At 56.4% G+C, this 19,758-nt stretch overlaps 1 pseudogene; it reads left to right on the top strand.

The window, feature by feature from the left end:
- Nucleotides 1-19,758, top strand: part of LOC133348246 (polypeptide N-acetylgalactosaminyltransferase 9-like) — a 30,318-nt pseudogene that overhangs the window by 3,639 nt on the left and 6,921 nt on the right.

Raw genomic sequence — 19,758 nt, 5'->3', positions numbered from 1 at the left:
CATGACGATGTGATGCTCATCATGACGATGTTGATGCTCATCATGACGATGTTGGTGCTGATCGTGACGATGTTGATGCTCATCATGACGATGTTGGTGCTGATCATGACGATGTTGGTGCTGATCATGACGATGTTGGTGCTCATCATGACGATGTTGGTGCTGATCATGACGATGTTGATGCTCATCATGACGATGTTGATGCTCATCATGACGATGTTGATGCTCATCATGACGATGTTGGTGCTGATCGTGACGATGTTGATGCTGATCGTGACGATGTGGTGCTGATCGTGACGATGTTGGTGCTGATCGTGACGACGTTGATGCCGATGGTGACGAGGAGGCGCTGTGCCCTCCCTTCTCCGCCCCTCCAGCCGACCTGAAGGCTCCCCTGGAGGGGCGTCTGAGGGGGTCGCTGGGCCCCTCGTTCGCTTCGTGCGCAACTCCAAGAGGGAGGGCCTCATCCGCGCGCGCATTGCCGGGTGGCGCGAGGCCACGGCGCCCGTGGTGGCGTTCTTCGATGCGCACGTGGAGTTCGAGGAGGGGTGGTGAGACACGCGGGGGGGGGGGGGCACGCGGGGGGGGGGGGGCACGCGGGGGGGGGGGGCACGCGGGGGGGGGGCACGCGGGGGGGGGGGGGGCACGCGGGGGGGGGGGGTCACGCGGTGGCACCGTCAGGGACACGGTCGCAGGCAGCGGCAGCAGCCGCCAATAGCCACTGTTGATGGTCACGGTGGTTGATGTTGTTGGTGGTGGTGTTGGTGGTGACGATCATGATATCAGTAGGGATGACGAAGTCGGTAGTGACGATGATGATGATGAATTTGGTGATGATGTTGTTGATGATGACGATGAAGTTGAAAACGATGCCGATTTAGATGATGACGAGGATGTTGATGATCACGATGAAGTTGTTGATGATGATGTTGTTGATGATGACGATGATGATAATGTTGATGATGTTGATGATGATAATGTTGATGATAATGTTGATGAAGTTGATGATGATGTTGATGATGTTGATGTTGATGATGACGTTGATGATAATGTTGATGATGATGTTGATGATAATGTTGATGATGATGTTGATGATAATGTTGATGATGTTGATGAAGACGACGATGACGATGATGATGTCGCGGTCCCGTCGTGGGCAGGGCCGAGCCGGCGCTGGCGCGGATCCGCGAGGACCGCTCCCGCGTGGTGCTCCCCGCCATCGACAACATCCGTCACGGCTCGTTCGAGGTGCAGCGCTACCACGACTCGGCCCACGGCTACAACTGGGAGCTCTGGTGCATGTACATCGCCCCGCCGCGCGCCTGGGTCCAGCGCGGCAACAAGACGGCGCCCATCAGGTGTCCCCCCCCACTCCTCGTCAGCGTCACCACCATCATCATCATCACCATCATCACCACCATCATCACCACCATCATCACACCACCATCATCATCACTACCATCATAATCACCATCATCACCACCATTACCACCACCACTATAACCATCTTCATCATCACCACCACCACTATAGCCACCATCATACCACCATGATCACCACCAGCAGCACCATCATCACCACCACCACCATCATCATCATCATCACCACCACCATCATCATCATCATCACCACCATCATCACCACCACCATCATCATCATCATCACCACCATCATCACCACCACCATAACCATCTTCATCACCACCACCACTATCACCACCATAATCATCATCACCACCACTATCACCATCTTCATCATCACCACCACTATCACCACCAGAAGCACCATCATCACCACCACCACCACCATCATCACCACCATCATAATCACCATCATCACCACCATCATTACCACCATTATTACCACCACCACCATCATCATCATAATCACCACCACCACCATCATCATCATAATCACCATCATCTTCATCATCATCACCACTTATCACCACCAGAAGCACCATCATCACCACCACCATCATCATCACCATCATCCTCATCACCATTATCGTCATCATCATCACCACCACCACCATAACCACCATCATCATCATTATCACAATTATCATCACCACCATATCACCACCATAATCATCATCACCATCACCAATGAATGGCACACGGCGCTAACGATGATGCCGATGACGTGGTCGGTAGCCTTAGCGATGATGCCGATTTTGCCGATGCGGCAGTTTGGCGGCGATGATCACGGCGACAGCGATGAGAGCGATGAGAGCGATGACAGCGATGAGAGCGATGATGCTCAATGACGATGCCGATGCTGTCTCAGTTGTAGTGACGATGACGCCATTGACGATGCCGCCGCCGCTGCTGCCGCCGCCGCCGCTAGCGCTAAGTCAGCGTGCCCTTGCGTGTGAATCGAAGCGCGAGGAGCGCCGAGTGCGAGGGGCCCCTTGGGAGTCCGCGCGTCTCCTCGCATCGCATCCACCTCCCAACGACAGTCACGTGACGCGCGCTGCTGCCCCCCCCCTCCCCCCATGAGGGTCACGTACAGAATGAACCCCTTTGGGGGGGTGGGGGGGGGGGGTCGCAGGGTGAAACTGAATGATTTAACCCCCTTTGGGGAGTGGAGGGATGAATGATTAAATCTATTGCTGGGTAGGGGTGGATGTTTGATTGAACGACTCGAGGGGGTGGTGAGAATGAATGATGGAGTCTCCTGTAAAGCTCCCAGGGGGGGCGGCGGTGGTGGGATGGGGGGGGTGAATGATTGTAAGCGATTGAATCACGTGAATCGTTCAGCTGAAATGTTCCCGCACTGAAACCCAGCCGCACTCTTGCTGATGAGGCGGCTCAGAGTAGTCAAAATTCCGTCAGAGCTTTGCTCGATTGGCAACACTCATTCACTAGGGGAGGGGGGGGGGGGTAGCGCGCCATTGCCGTTTGTGGCATCGTGACGGAACAGACCCTGGGCTGTTTCACCACACACGACCATCTCTACCCTCCGGCAAAGCACGACCCCAAGTCTCGCGTGCGACCTTTCTGACATTTAGTTTTTGTTTTGTTTCCTATAAACACAACATTCGGGGCACAGGCTCAAAACGTCCAAACGACCAGCAGACACGTGGCCACGTGAGAAGCTGCCGGGACAGATCCCACCTCGACCCCCGTGAGGTCTCTTCGCCCCTCTTCGCCAGCTGCCGGCGATCCACGGGGAACTGCTGACGATGCCGACCATCTGCAAATCTTAGACCAAAAACCTCCAAGTGCAAGACCGAATCGCGGAGGCCGTCGCCGTTAGATTCAACATCTGGATTCAGCGCCGTTGTGCAGTCCTCCAGATTATATGGCCACGAAACGCCCCCGCGTTGCAATCACGGCGGGTCAAAATAAAATAATACGTAGTTGTACCCTTTGTGGCCGTAATAAAACCGTTGTGTTAAGATGTTAAAACACCAAACTGAAAACCTTTTGCAAGGAATCACGTCACTGCATTAACCACATCTACGTGTGGTGAACATGCCCTGGTAGTGGTTGCATTGTCTTTGCCATTGTCAAAGACAATGCAAACGCTACCAGAGAATGCCTTTTCCTTGTTAAAGGTTTAATTTTGATGTTTTAACATCTTAACGCAAATATCCATTACCAGAAAGGGTAAAACCTATTCTTATATTTTGATGCTGGCAAGGGAGGTCCCATGATGAAAGGGCAAATCAAGTTGAACGAGTTGTGTCCCGAAATACAGAAGCATGTCGGAAGGCTCCCGGATCTAATGTCAGATGTGTTCAAGCTTTGTCTCGCATCCTCAACGTTTGAGATTGCCCGCAGGAACATTTACGCTCGCTCGCAATCTTTTTTTCTTAATGCCGGAGGAATCCGATGAGCTATGAAGATCTTTTTTCAAAGAATGTCCACAAGGACATCCGTGACCGTCCTCAACATTCATGAGCACATCAAGTCAAACTAGAGTTCTCCCCATTTGCGCCCCCGTGTCCCCACGTCCCCCCCCCCCTTCCGCCCAGGACCCCCGCGATGATCGGCTGCTCGTTCGTTCGTTCACCGCGAGGTACTTTGGAGAGATTGGGCTCTTCGACCCGGGCATGGACGTCTACGGCGGATGAGAACGTGGAGCTGGGATTCATGGTGAGTGCAGCGCCGGCCCTCGGCTTGGGCCCTGCCGCGTTGGGCCCAGCACTACCACAGGTCCCCTTTGCTCCCCCCCACCCCCCAAAGTTCACTCTGTTCATTCACGGCAAATCACTGTCACGATGCTCCCCACCGCACACAGCGGCTCTGCTGCCCTCCCCCATCCAAGACGAGCCTGAGCACGTGCCCCGACCGCACGGGTACCACGTCGGTTGTGCTCGGTGTGCGGCCATCGAGTGTGGTGGTGCAGGTGGTCGACCGTTGTGGTGTGCAGACATCGCCACTGGGGAGACAAAGGCGGCTGGGTTGTGGTGCTGGCCACCCAACCCCTCGTGTGTCGTGCCGGCCTTCATAGGTGCTCGCTAACAGCACTTGCCCCATCTACAAGTACTTTATTGAGCCCTTTAGATAATCCACTGCTGGATGAGGGCCTCCATTACCGCGGCGGGAGCGAGGTTTGAGTTAAATGGTAGAGTGAGTGAGTGGGTAGGTGGGTGAGTGAGTAGGTGGGCGAGTGAGTGCGTGGGTAGGTGGTGAGTGAGTGGGTAGGTGGGTGAGTGAGTGGGTAGGTGGGTGAGTGAGTGGGTAGGTGGGTGAGTGGTTGGGTAGGTGGGTGAGTGAGTGAGTGGGTAGGTGGGTGAGTGAGTGGGTAGGTGGGTGAGTGAGTGAGTGGGTAGGTGAGTGAGTGAGTAGGTGGGCGAGTGAGTGCGTGGGTAGGTGGTGAGTGAGTGGGTAGGTGGGTGAGTGAGTGGGTAGGTGGGTGAGTGAGTGGGTAGGTGGGTGAGTGGTTGGGTAGGTGGGTGAGTGAGTGAGTGGGTAGGTGGTTGAGTGAGTGGGTAGGTGGGTGAGTGAGTGGATAGGTGGGTGAGTGAGTGAGTAGGTGAGTAGTTGGGTAGGTGGGTGAGTGAGTGGGTAGGTGGGTGAGTGAGTGGGTAGGTGGTGGAGTGAGTGGGTAGGTGGGTGAGTGAGTGGGTAAGTGAGTGGTTGGGTAGGTGGTGGAGTGAGTGGGTAGGTGGGTGAGTGAGTGGGTAAGTGAGTGGTTGGGTAGGTGGGTGAGTGAGTGAGTGGGTAGGTGGGTGAGTGAGTGGGTAGGTAGGTGAGTGAGTGGGGAGCTTTGTATTTGGTGGAGGCAACGCAACTGCGCCAGAGCCCACGGGGCCGAAGAGGCGCAGGCGCCAGGCGAGGAAGTGGAGGGCCAGGGGGGGGGGGGGGGGGACCGAGAAGGCGACACACTTAAAGGAAGTCGACCTAAGGGAGGCCCAGGACCGATTCAGACGAATCGTCACTGGTGTTGGCCGTGGAGCTGGGGAATCGACTCGGGACAAGCTCTGGTCGCCGGGTTCGTAGCGCAGTGCGCTAACCGCTGCGCCACAGCTCCCCACATATGCGCAAACACAGACGTGCAGGGCTACACCTTGACGTGCTTCTGTGCAGATCGCATGCTGCGAGTGCTGCTCTGCCCACGACTTCTCAGAAGGGCCCCGCAATGTGCTGCACGTGGGAAGCAGCCGGAGAACCGGGAGAAACCTCACACACCAATAGCGGGGAACGCTCGGGTTCCAGAACCCACTTGCTGTACTGCCCGCCTCCTGGCCACGTCACGGTCCAGCGCCGGGAGGGACTTCCACAAATCTCTTGGCGATCCAAACCAAACCAAACCCGTTCGCGCGATCCTCACGTGAAACTCCCCGTGATCGCGCGTGCGCAGCAACAGCAGAAAACAACACGGACAATCATCATAAATACTGCGCTCACAACAATCGATTCTCAAATCGATGTTCGACTGGAGCGACGTTGGCCGGGAGCGCCGTGGTTAACGGCGGAGCGGAGCCGCGCGCCCCGGAGGAGGAGTCGCGGAGCCGTGCGGACGCGCTGCGCTCAATTACAAGCGGGCCGACCGATTTACTGCGGAGGGAGAGACAGCGCCCCCCTCCCCCCCATAGCCCCCCCTTCCCCCCATTGCCCCCCCTTCCCCCCATAGCCCGCCACCCCTTAGCCCCCCTTCTCTCCATTGCCCCTCCCCCCGTCATCCCCTCCCCTAGCCCTCCAACCACCCATACTCCATCCTGCTCCAATCTCCTACCCTCCGGCACCCCCCTACCTTTCCTCCATCCTCCACCACCCCCCTCCTTCCCTACCGATCGCCTCCCCCCTCTCCTCCACCACCCCCCTCCTTCCCCTGTACCCCCCCTCCCTCTCCCCAACTAGCCCCGGCCCCCACCCCGTCCACACGCACGCAGATTCTCTGGCCCAACCAGAATTAATTATCTCCCAAATATTGATCGCACATTTGTTGGATCTTTTTTGTTGAATTTCTCAAAATCCTCCTCGTGCGGCGGAGGTGGAAATGAGCTTCCAGCGAGACCCCGAGACCACGGCCGCACACGCAGATTCTGCGTGCGTAGTAATCGTCGTCGTCATCGGCACTTTATCACAGAATACGAAAAACTCACACTCGTCAATTAGCACTGCCCACACAAATATAACACAGGCGGCGTTTCAGGCAATCACCCTTCTTCATGGCCATGTCGCTCTTACGAAGAAGGATCAGTGTGCGCGTACGCAACTACCACGTGACTTAAGGGCCATTGCCCGAAACGTAGCCGATTATAACAACCACCGCCATTCGCCACTAAGTGGCGGTGACGTCACCACGGCGCTTGTGCCAGGTTAGGTGCACCTTAAGGCCACACACACACTCACAGTGTTACTACTGACGAACACGTTGAGAGTTTGTTGCTGTTGTTGTTGTCGTCTGTGCTTGTGCACCACTGCCAACGCCAGCAGCAGCAGCATCAGCAGCAGCCGCAGCATCACCAACATCGCAAACCCGAGTGGCGCGAGTTCACCCTGTGGACCCTCGCCGCACAAATGTTGACGTTTCTCCCTGCGGGTGGCGGCACAAACGCAGGCGTCCAACAACCACCACCCCCGACGAGACGTGGGGGGTGATGAGGCGAAGTGGCATCGAGAGTGACAGACAACGCGGCTCGGTTATTTTCCTTACAGCCTCTAACACTGTTGGGGCAAGTGCTGTGAGCGAGTAGCACCGATGCAGACCGGAGCCGCACACGAGTGGGTAGACGGCCAGCACCATGCCCGGCCGCCTTTGTCTCCCTTGCGGCGACGTTTAACACCGGCGCACCCAGGACCCGTTCAGATAATCGTCGCCAATTTAAGGCCGTGAGCGGGAATCGAACTCGGGGTCGGCCCGGGGTCGCAGCATAGTGCGTTAACCGCCGCGCCACCGCTCCACCCACACGCGCGCGCGTGTGGGCAAAACTGACAGCACCATCACCACGACCCCACCGCGACCCCACCGCGACCCCACCACGATCCCAAGAGGGACAAAGTCATGCGTCCGACAACGCCGCCGCCGCAACCACCACCAACGCGGTGGGATTTCGCTCTCGTGAAACGGGGTGGGAGAATGATTTCCCATCCCAATTACCCAATTACAGCCCTCATTGGGTCGGAAACGCGGCGACCTTGTAAAGCCCGCTTTCCTCATGACACCACTGATTTGCCCGAGTCTTTAACGAGAGTTAAACGTACTCACGAAATCGCGGGGACTGCCCCAGTATTGACTCAAAGGCGAACAACATTTTACACTTGCGCAGATTACCGTAGCCGATAATGATGATGGCGTGGGGAGCGGCGGCGCAGCGGTCAAAGCAAACCGTGGCGTGGACCCTCTGCCACCCGAGTTCGATTCCTGATTGCGATGTGCGGGACACGTGGGGGCCGAGCAGGACGGAGGGCGGCGGCTTTACCGAGACCGGCATTGGAGAGGCGGCCTCAGAGGTGGCCGGCAAGGGGAAGGCCTCTTAAGGCAGGACAAATGCAGGGCGCTTCAAAGCAATGTTTGAACACTTCTGAGAATTTGCAACAATACCACGAGAAATATGCTGCCTCAGGGCTCTGGAGAAGATTCCAGGCGTGTGTTGACAATGATGGCGAACAAGTGGAGACTCTTTAACTTGTTGAAGCTAGCAACTTACATTTGTTATCATTCTACAGTGTATCATTCATTACAATCGACAGTCCCATGTAAGTCTTAAACATGTTTTGAAGCACCCTGTATTTCCTTAGAGAACGCATCTGGCCCCATGGCCTTGTGGTCTCTGTGGCTGTCTTGGGGTCATTTCAGCAGCATTCGTGCAAACTTTGGAAATCGGTCCAGAGTTTCACGTGTCCAGAATCAACGCTGTTCAAATTATGCACCCCACCCCCGCCCCCCCCAAAAGGCCGCGGGGGCCCCGATGGGTTTGTGCAAGAGACACTTTACTCAATTATACGGAGAAACAGACACGTGAAGCGGACCGTCTGCTCTATCAATGTCGACAATTAATATTCCACCCAACGACGCCAAACGATTACTTTGTGTTGAAGCCAGAGGCGAGGCGGGGGGGGGTGAAGACTGAGAGCGCATCTTGGAAATCTTATTAACTCGAGACTTCAAGAAGACGATGATGATGACGATGTCGCTGCGTGGTCCTCCCCCTGGGCGTGTGCGTGGCGCAGGTGTGGCAGTGCGGAGGCAGCATGGAGGTGCTGCCGTGCTCTCGCGTGGCGCACATCGAGAGGCGCAGCAAGCCGTACGTGCGCGACCTCGAGTTCTACATGAAGCGCAACGCGCTCCGAGCCGCCGAGGTGTGGATGGACGAGTTCAAGAGCCACGTGTACATGGCCTGGAACATCCCCATGAGCGTGAGTCGCTCAAACAGAGACCCGCAGGGGAGGGGCAACGTCAATTATCTCCGTTGGCTCTTCACGGGCCGTGGCGGCGGTGGTGGTAGCGATGCTGCTGGTGCTGCTGCTGCACGTGGTCGACTCTAACCCAGCACTGGAGAGGCAGCGGCAGCAGCAGCAGCGACGTGGGTTGGCGGATCACCGCACTGATGTCGTCAAACTCCCTTCCCCCGCTCGAGGCGTGGGGCCTTCTCCAAGCGCTCCGGTTTCACCCCGCACTCATAATTAATGTGGCAGCATCCTCCTGCACAACAGTCACACGACTCACTGTGGCGTTCCTGGATAAATGAGTAATGAGCAACACAAATATATCACGATAAATTATAGCTCTTCGCAAGGGTGGCCTGGGCTACATCGAGTAATTTTCAAGTCACGATCGTAACTGCAGTCCAACATTGCATGCTCCGCTTCACATCGGTTTGTGGGAGTGCATGAGAGGAACGTCGGGGGCTTACATCGTGGTCTCTGTGTCCGTCACGGGGTCAGCGTCTCTTCGTGTCGTCTCACCGGCCCCCAATACCCCCTCCACCACGCCCTTCCCCTCATTTGCATAGACCCCCCCCCCCCCACGGTGAGCACGTCACGTGCGCCCCCCACCCTCGGCACGTGCCTCCATCACGCTCCGCCACGTGGTCCCCGTTGAGGGATTTTGTTGTTGTTGCCGCAGTCGCGTTTGGCTGCGAGCGTCTTCCCGCAACGATGAGGATAAAATAAACAACAACAACAAACACCAGCGGCGGCAGCAGCGGTGCGCGAGTGGGAGGCGCGGCACCGCCATGACGTCACTGAACTCCTCGTCCTGCACGGCCCGTCCCGCTGTGCGCATGCCCCCCACATGCCCCCCACATGCATCCCTCTCCTGCGCCTTTCGCTCTCTCCGTCTCTTAACCCCTTCCTGCACCGCGCTCTCATCTGGCTCACTCCGTGCCTCCCTCTCTGGCTCTCTTCCTACCTTCCACCGTGCCACCCGCCCATCTCTTTCCCGGATTCTTGCCCTCCCCGACCTCCCTGCGACCCTCTCTGCCTCCCTCTCCTCCACCTATCAATTAGCCTGCTCACTGCCACCCTCTTCTCCTCTCGATTTCCCCAGCCGCTCTCCCACCCCATCTCTCTCGAAACATCCTCGCCTCTCTCACCCTCTCCCACCCTCCCACCCTCTCCCCCTGGCTCTCTCCAACCCTCTGTCCCACCCTTCTCACTTGCCTCCCCCTCCCTGTGCCTTCCCCTCCTCCGCTACCCCCCCCCCCCCCCACATCAGAACCCCGGCATTGACATCGGCGACATCACGGAGCGAGTGGCCCTGCGTGAGCGGCTCCAATGCAAGAGTTTCGAGTGGTACCTGGACAACGTGTACCCCGAGATGCGGCGCTACAACAACACGCTCGCCTACGGCGAGGTGCGTGCCCACCACCGCCCACCCATACCTCGCCTTCGATGGTCTACATTTTATAATACTGGGGTGCGCTTCAAAAATAAATGTTGACACTTCAGAGAAATTGCAACAATACCACAAAAAGTGTTGTGCTTCCGGGCTCTGGAGACCACCTGGAGAAGATTTCGGGCGTCCGTTGACAATGATGGCGAACAAGTGGAGACTCTGACTTTTTGAAGCTTATTAACATTACATTTGTTATCATGTTACAGTGTATTCGTGATTTTTCCATTAAAAACGATAGTCCCATATAAGTGTTAACATTTTTTAAAAGAGTTATCCCAATTGCGCTATCGCCCTCGTCGGCGTCGCCAGTCGCGGCGCAAATACAAGTCAAGCCGCTTTACTCGCCGCACGCGCCGGATGATGGCGACACGCGTCCCACGCGACGCAGAGAGCGCCGAATCAAATTGAGATGCAAAATAACAAAGACGACGTCGCGCCTACTACCACCTGCCCACACTTGTCTCTCCACGTAAAACGAAACTCAAATTACACATCTAATCGGCCACACGGCCTTCTGGGAGTTATTTGTATTTCAACAGCATTGCTTTAATAAAAGCAAACACCGGACCCGTTGCAACTTTCAGTGTCTCATCAGCAGAGTAATGATTATTTCGCGGTACAAATGAAGATAGAGGTCTTTGTGTGTGTGTGTATGTGTGCACGCGGGTCCCAAGTGACGTAGAGGGCCGGTTAAAATTAATTGGATTGCAGTGGGAGTGTCACACGAGCGCCACGGGTGGGAACTGCTCAAAGTCAATTTAAACTATTTTCTGATTAACAAACCTTCTCAAACCTGTGGGGGCATGGCAGCCCGGGACACGCCGCAGCTGATGCGTGCGTGGCCCTCAAGAGGAGAGCCGCTCGATTTCTGGATTGGAAGTGGCATGAGCATCATGGCCGAACGTCAAGAACGACGAAGGGAGTGGCGGTCAAGGAATGGGACGAGTCCGAGAGGACGCCCATCGCGGAGATGGAGCGAGAATAACAATTGAGACTTGTAGCGCGCCGCACAGGATTCGCGCGCTCTCGAAGCGGGGAAGGCAGCAGCCACTCAGTGTGCCGGCATCAACTCCCCTCCCCCCCCCAGCTCTGAAGTCCTCTATATATGAAGGTGTTTTCAGCCAATTAACAAGTATTTTTACCAGTGGGAGGAAACCGGAGTACCCGGAGAAAAATCTACATGTGCGAAGGTCCAACACTGTATCCCATACAGATGGAAACAGATGGAGATTAGTCCGCACTTTGCCGCACAGTCTTCTCTCGGCAAGCCAGGGTATGCACAGGAAGATTGTGGGGGTCACACAATGTTTGTGTGATCCACCAACTAACATTTAACAAATAACTTAATGTGCAGTGGCTAAGGTCGATTGTTACGTTGCAGGATTAGGGGAGATGGCAGCAGCTTGGATGAGGCCTTCATACCAGCAGTGGATTCGTTTTAAAACTCTTCACTGCCGCGATCGTTCAAAACTCCCACGTCAATGACCGCGTCCATCATCATTCACAGGACGCTTCGCTCCGACGCGCGACAACCCCCGACATGGGGCCGGCTCGATATCCCACGCAGGACCAGGCACGATCAAAACACGGGAGATCAGACGGAGCAATTTCCTCGCCAAATACCAGCAGGGAATTCATTCCATTTCATTGCCAAAGTAAAATCACAACTTCATTGATTGACTAATTGAGCCGCGACTGAGGTATAAAAAAAACTTGGCAGGATCCCTCCCGAAGTAAAAGTCTTGAGACTCGTGTTTTCCTGGTTAACGCGACTCAACCTTAAACGGCTCAAAACATCTTAATATGTAGAGGACTGCAGAGATTGGGGCAGAGGGGGGTTTGGAGCCCCTTTATCATTGCCTGGCTGCTGCTGCTGCTGCCTTCCATGCTCGTCCGTGGTTCTTCCTGGCACCTCCGAGTCGTCCGCGGATCCCTACGCAGCGGCGCCCCGCTACAAGTCGACAAAGTAATTCTCAAACGAGCATAAATAGATTTAGTGCAGTCACGGCGTGGCTTGTTAAACTTTGTACGTATGTATGTAGAACTTCTTTCGCACCGTACGTAGCGAACCGTACTTTGGTATAGTATGTCAAACAATTTCGGTCTGGAATTCAGATTTTTTTTTGGTTTTAAAAAGGGGTTGCCGTCCCGTGTGCAGATGAGGAACAGCAAAGCGAACAACTTCTGCCTGGACCAGGGACCCCCGGAGAACAACACGGCCATCGTGTACCCGTGCCACGGGTGGACGCCGCAGGTGGGGCAACCACGGCAGGCGACGAGTCGCCACGCTCGGCCTCGCTGTGACACCGCACCACGACACGCCTCGCCACGCCTCACAGATGCCACGCAATGGCGCACCTGGGCAAGCCACACCGTGGCGCACGCCACGCCACACCAACACGACACACCGCAACCACGCCAGGGTACACCGCGCCAGGGTACACTGCACCACGACATCACCGTACCACGAAATCACCGCACAAAGTCTCAATCTTGGGTCACGAGGGCTCGCGCATCCCCGCCGCCCATCGTCAAGCAGGACGCGGGCAAGGTGGTGGCGGTGTGAGTGGTAGGCAGCACAGCCGGCGGTTGCAAAATATATGGGGGGGAGGGGGAGTCGGGGGCACGAACATGATTTCCAACGCCACTGCTTCGAGCAGAATTTCTCAACTCCACTCCATGCGACCCCCCCCCCCCATGACGGTCCAACATTTAATGACTCCCAATCTCATCTCACCCTCCTAACTCTCCCCTCTCGTATCACTCCACTCCCCTCCACGCACTTTCCTCCCTCTCATCTCACTCTACTCCCCTCCACGCACTCTCCTGCCTCTCCCCTCTCATCTCACCCGACCCACCTCCAACAGCCAAGGCAAATCTGTCGAGGCCCCCGGTCAACCTTCTCTCAGTGGGCGTCGCTCAACCTCCTCTGCCGCCCCCACGGTCGGGAACTCCCTTCCCCCAGCCACCCGTGCTGTCGACTCCCTGTCCCATGGTCCAACCCAGGCTCCGGAGTGGCCTCTTCTCCTCTGCCGAGTGACCGACTGCCTCTCTCTCTATAATCGCAAGCGCAGTTTCTGTACGGCACCTTGAGCTGCTGCCACATCCACGTTCTATCGTTGTGTTACTCCTCTAAGGATGCATTAGGCAGCGCGTGAGACCGGCACGCTTTGCCAAATAGGGACTCGTCAGTGAGTCGCGACCACACCACCAGCCGATAACGACGGATACGCGCAGTCCGGCGCGTATACCGTAGCATGCAATGCACTCCGTGGTACTCAATGTGTACCGAGCGTAGACGTAATGCGCCCACATTTGTGCCAATTTGCATATCTAAATTGGGCGCACATTTGAGAAATGGGTCAGGTGATATTGCCTCTTAAGGCCGCATTCAATTAATGGGAAACTCTACGCCAAAGTAAGTTTTAATTGGCAATTATCCATAACTGGCGTGCACAAATTAGCCTGGCGGCCCAAGTTGAAGCGCAAGAACCGAGGCGGGCATGCCGCCGCATTCCGCGCGAATTGCCGACCGCGTTGATGTCCCAGCCATGCGAGCAGCGACATTGGCGAGAAATTCACGCACGCGCGCACGCACACGCGCGATAATAATAATAACAATATTCTACAGCCCATTGCCATTCCATTTCTGTATGTATGTACGTTGATTATTTTGCTACCGTACGTAGCCAACCGTGCCTCCCCATACAAAGACAAAGATCCACCATGTAGCCTTCACAGACGCTCGGGGCAAGTGGTGTTAGCGAGCACCTATGAAGGCCGGAACAGCACGCAAGGGTGTGGGTGGCCAGCACCACGCCAGCCTGCCTTTATCTCCCCAGTGCCGATGTTTTCAAATCACACCAGGTACTAATTTGAGGCCGAGTCGACCTAGGGGAGGCCCAGGACCGGTTCAGATAATCGTCACCGGTGTTGGCCGTGAGCGGGAATCGAACCCGGGTCGCCGGGTTCGTAGCGCATTGCACTAAGCGCTACACTACCGCTCCCCATGCACATACACATATGTATGTACACACACGTCCAATGCTTTTGTCAATGCACTGCTGGATTAGGAGCTTCTCCACACCGTGTGGGTCGTGGGGGTCAATTGATCGCAATATTGGTCAGCGCGAGCTGGAAAAGCCGGGGAAGCAGAGACGTGCGAGCAGAGTACAGTACAACGATTGGTTTTAATGGATATTTCTTCATTGCCCTCAGCTATAACCGATAACGACCAATCTTATGCACGCTCGTGCAATTCCCAGGAGGTGGAATTGAGCCTAATCAACTGCAAAACCAATCGCAATATGCCAAGGCCCTTCCTCAGAGTGAGCGGCGACCGCTACACTTGAAACACCCGGTTTGAGCGCAGGTGGCTTGTAACCTGGATCCGAAGCGAGGTTCTCCAGCTGTACCAACTCAGCGCTGCCGAGCGCGAGAGTCTGGCTCCTGCCGCTGCCCAGTGACAGTCCCGTTACCGCACCTGCCACGCGTCCCGTTCAACGCGGCCATCCATTGGCACGGCCAGCGTCACTGGGCAGGTGAGTTAGCCCGACACGTTGACGGGTGACACGGGCCAGCGACGGTGCCAGGGATACCGTGGCTGCATTGTCCACCAGAGCGACCGAGACGTTAGCCAGTCAGGGCTGAGGAACTTCTTCACCTGACTCCGAGGTCGGATCGGACTTTCGACCACCTTCGGCGGGCAACCATTACATGGACACGAGAGGCCCTTGCAGTGACAAGAGGTGGCCGATCACGAGGGTGTCGTTGCCTCGCGAAAGATGGCCCCCTCTGGAATCCATTGAGTGCAGCTCAGATGCTTGGGAGAACAGATAAAACATCGTTTGCGGGCCGCGTCGAAGTGGTTAAGCCTCACGCCCCCCCCACCCCGTGCCCGCGTAGAATGAGGTCGAGGGCTGTACCCGGCCTGTGGGCCTCGCGTGCCTCGCGCCCGGCCTAGACACACCAGAGGCCCCGAGCTCGACGCCGTGTCCCACAGGCCCAGCCGCTTGGCACGGGGGAACCCGTGGCACAGAGGCCGCACATCCCAAACGGAGACCGCACAGCGAGCGGACCACGGGCATGCGCAGTGCATCCCGACAGCTGTGGCAGAGGCGCCCGAGTGGCACAGATGTGGAGCGGTAGCAATGTCGCTAACAATGTTCACGACAATGCCGGGGGGGGGGGGGGGGGGCAGAAGCAAGCAACGGCGCAGCCCTCGGCCCACGCAGACGAAGCTCCCTCCGCATGAGCGAAGCGCAGCCTGGCCGCGTCCCGCGAGCAGAGGTCGCGGCGAGAGCGTGGTGTGCGTGCGTTCAGCGGTGAACGAGTGCGTGTGCGACCTCAAGAGCAAGAACGATGAGAATGTCGGCTGCATGCAGTGCGAAATAAGTTCAACATACATAAATAAGAGAGTGCTTGCAGAGCGTGAATGAGAGCGAGTGTGTGCGAGTGAGAGTGTGGTGTGAGTGACAGAGTGGTGCATACAGAGTGGTGTGTGTGTGAGAGCGAACGCGAGCATGCCAGCCATTATATGGAGTGGTAGTGTAGTAGCGACCAACACCAGTGCTGAATGTCTGAACCAGTCTTGGGCCTCCCCTAGGTCGACTCGGCCTCAAATGAGTACCTGGTGCGATGTGTTCCGCTAGGGAGACAAAGGCGGCCGGGCGTGGTGCTGGCCACCCACCCCATCGTGTTTCATCCCAGCCTTCATAGGTGCTCGCAACAAGCGGTTGCCGCAACAGTCTATTACGCCTATACGGGGGATCTTTGTCTTTGAGCTATTGTCAGAGAGTGGTGCATGTGGAACGTGAGACAGCAAGTGTGAGAGTGTGAGAGTGAGCGAGCCCCATCTGGCTCTGTAGCGTTGAGCGCTCCGACATTGCCACCCGCTCGTGACGTCACCGCCGTCGCCTCCGTGATTAAGGCAATTGCCACTCGTCAAGCGCAAATTGACTTTAGGCAATTAGAGCGATGATACATTCACAGAACCTAGAACGCACGTCCCGACAATCGCGTCCCATTACCCCCGCTAATGGGGCCTGCGCAACAACAGAGCGCCGATTTCATTAGGAACCAGAGATTTCGCCTCCTCCTACTCTCCCTTCCTCCTCTTCCTCCTTCCAAGTACTCCCAGCGATCCCAAGTCTCGACACATTCTCACAATTGTCAAGCCTATTGCGGGGAGAGAGAAAAAATAGCAAAACTCGCAAATGTGCGTTCTCCTTTGCCTACTGGTGTAGCTGTCGGGCGTGCCATCATTGGACCTCCGATGAGCACGTCTGGCTACGTACGGTGTGAAAGAAGTTCAACGTACGTACGTGCAGGCATTGCAACTGCACCGGTGGCCGCGGGCCGGATTGGCCCAGCTGCTGAGGGTGGGGGTCATTTAATTCCTTAAATCACGGTCCATGCCAATGACGGACGTCACTGACAACCACCACCACCCCCACCACGACCGCGACGAAGCGAGAGCCGCCCCCGCCTCCCCGTGCCCCCCTGGGGGCTGACGAGCGCCCGGGCGACGGCGCTCGTCGTCGCGAGGCCGCGGGCGCCGTACTCCCTGGCTCGGAGCCAGGCTCGGAGCCAGGCTCGGAGCCAGGCTCGGAGCCAGGCTCGGAGCCAGGCTCGGAGCCAGGCTCGGAGCCAGGCTCGGAGCCAGGCTCGGAGCCAGGCTCGGAGCCAGGCTCGGAGCCAGGCTCGGAGCCAGGCTCGGAGCCAGGCTCGGAGCCAGGCTCGGAGCCAGGCTGCGCGCTCCGCTGAGCCTGCAGCCCGGCCCGCTCCTTGTGATGGAGCAGAGACGGGGACGACGCGATTCGGAGTTAGGGATTTGGGGGCGGGTGTACTCCGAAATAGGATTAGGATTCCCTAAACAGGGTTTGGGGAAGGGCATTGTCAATATCACCACCACCACCAACCACCACCACCACCAACAACCACCGCCACCCATAAACCACCGCCACTGTCACCAACCATCACCATCACCCAGCACTACGCCAGGGTCGGATTGGAATCTTGGCAGACGTGCGACCGCGACTAACGGCGCAGACCATTCACACCCAGAGGCACAGGGGCCAAACAGCATCGAGGCCTCTGGTTATATAAAACACACAACACCCACGATTTAAGGAATAATGATGTAAATTTCACACCGTAGGCTTTCGGGACCAATATCATTCGTCGTATTGAAGGGTTTTTTGGGTTAGACCGCGTAAATGTGTCGCTAACCCACCACCACCCGACACGGCCAATTAGTGAGGTTTGTCACGTAAACAAGGAAATTGCACCTGGTAGGCCCACAGTGATGACGTTACCGTACTCTGTTTAAGACCAGGAAACAGGAAGACTTCTTCACAATTATGGCAAAATCGCCTGATGAAGCTGGTTGTAAAAACGTCGTACTCTAATTGTACACGTTGTGCGTCTATTCTTCGACACACCGGTGTGCTCAAGTAGTAACTAATTTCACGTTTTATTTACGTTATAGCCCTTACTAATTGGCCGCGTCGGGTGGGTTAACGACACATTAATATTTACTTCATCTAACACAATTGTATTTATTTATTATAAATAATAATGTCACCAAAATATGAACCGTGGACTTCGACAAAGTAAACGGAATAAAAGATCACGAGCGGGCAGCCAAGCGTGGAGGGGTGGAACGCTCGAAATTTCCGCGAGAGGCATGGGGAGAGACCCGCGGGCCAGAGAGAAGGACGACACCGCAGGTTAGAGACGACGTCCCGTGACCGGTAAGCACATTCGGTGGGCTCGGGGCAGGACACGCCGCCTGGAGGAACGATGGGCGAAGCTACGGAAGGGGCGCCACGGAGACGAGATGTTAACCGCCTCGCCTGGTATGCAGGAGGTCGTGGGTTCGATCCCGACCCTGACTCCTGGCTCCTCCGGTTTTTTCCCTCCACATTTAGAATCAACGTGCGTTTAGAGGATTTGGCTGCTATAAATGTCCACGTGATAAGCCACTTCGTTGAGCTATCATTTGGGGCCTTACCTGGCAAAAAAAAAAAAATGTACGGTTGAGTTTTAAGGACACAATGCCGAGAGGATGTCCCGCCACACGGCATTACATCAGATCGCGGGCAGGCGGTTCGTTTGCAGAGAAGGCGATGGCTCGACAAGGCATTCATCCAACAGCGAATAGATCGTGACCGACGATACATTTTAACAACAACAGCAACAAACAACCGTTGCGGCACGCAATGTTCGGGTCGCGTGCGTGGAGTCTCGGGGTTCTCGGTGGGGGTTGTCTCTTTGTGCCGATTAATCCGCGAATGCGCCGCCGAGTGAGAGTGGCTCAGCCGGATTTTTCTCTCCGTGGCACAAAACGGCGTCTCGACCTCAGCAGATTAAGAAGTGCGCGGTGGCGAGGAGGGGATGGGAGGGGGGTGGGCGAGAGGGGGGTGGGGGGAGGAGGATTGGAGTTGGGGGAAAGCGCTGGAGCCGAGTGTGGAGTTGGGCCTCAGCCAATTCAGTCACTGGCCCCGTCCAGCCAGCCACCGTCACCACCGTTAATGTGAACATCGCCAACAAATAAAACCAACCTTCCATCACCATTACTGCAAACATCATCATGCACTATTCACCCACTACCACCACCACCACAGTAAACATCACCACCAACTCGCCCATACCAACCGCACACCGTTTAAACACTTTTACCGCATCGCGATTTTCAACGCTAAATCATGTCACTTCACCAACAGTGGCGGGGAAGCAAAATGGACGCAATTCATGCTTTGACAATGAATTCAATAACCGGCAGCGTACCACAGGACTTAGACGGAGATCCGAGACAACACGTCGACTTGGATAGCTACAGACTTACACAGCGGCATCGCTAGCGCGTGTGTGCAGGAGGTGCACCGCACCGTGCCTTTTAGAGGTGTGACCGAAGTGGCCCAGACCCCCAGGGCTCTGAAGAAATGGGGGAGGGGGCAATTGGAAAGGAGGCCCCTTTTTATCCCCTGCACCGGGGGCCCCACGCCGACCACGCGTGCGTGCGTGCGTGCGTGCGTTGCCTTTGACCTGCGCCCGCAGCTGGTGCGCTTCACGGCGGATGGGCGTCTCCAGGTGGGGGCGACGGGCTCCACCACGCAGGTGCCCGACACGCGCTGCCTGCAGGACGACGGGTCCACGCGCCGCCCGCGCCTGCTGCCCTGCCGGGGGCCCGGGCCCGACACGCGCGACAACTGGGAGTTCACGCAGGTGCGTGTGTGTGTGTGCGCGCGTCTTTGTCTTCCTAATGTATGTGGGGAGCGCTGGTGTCGTGGTCAGCGCGCTGCGCTTCGAACCCAACGACCCGAATTCGATTCCCGTTCATGGCTAACACCAGCGATGATTTTTTTTAAACAATCTTGGACATCTCCTAGGTCGACTCAGCCTCTACTGGACATCTGTGAAAAAGACTTCCATATCTCATCGGATTCCTCCAGCATAAAT

The sequence above is a fragment of the Lethenteron reissneri genome, chromosome 27, assembly GCF_015708825.2.
Source record: "Lethenteron reissneri isolate LAM-NWPU_2019-01 chromosome 27, ASM1570882v1, whole genome shotgun sequence".
NCBI classification, from domain to species: domain Eukaryota; kingdom Metazoa; phylum Chordata; class Hyperoartia; order Petromyzontiformes; family Petromyzontidae; genus Lethenteron; species Lethenteron reissneri.
This window is presented reverse-complemented; position numbering and strand designations above follow the sequence as displayed.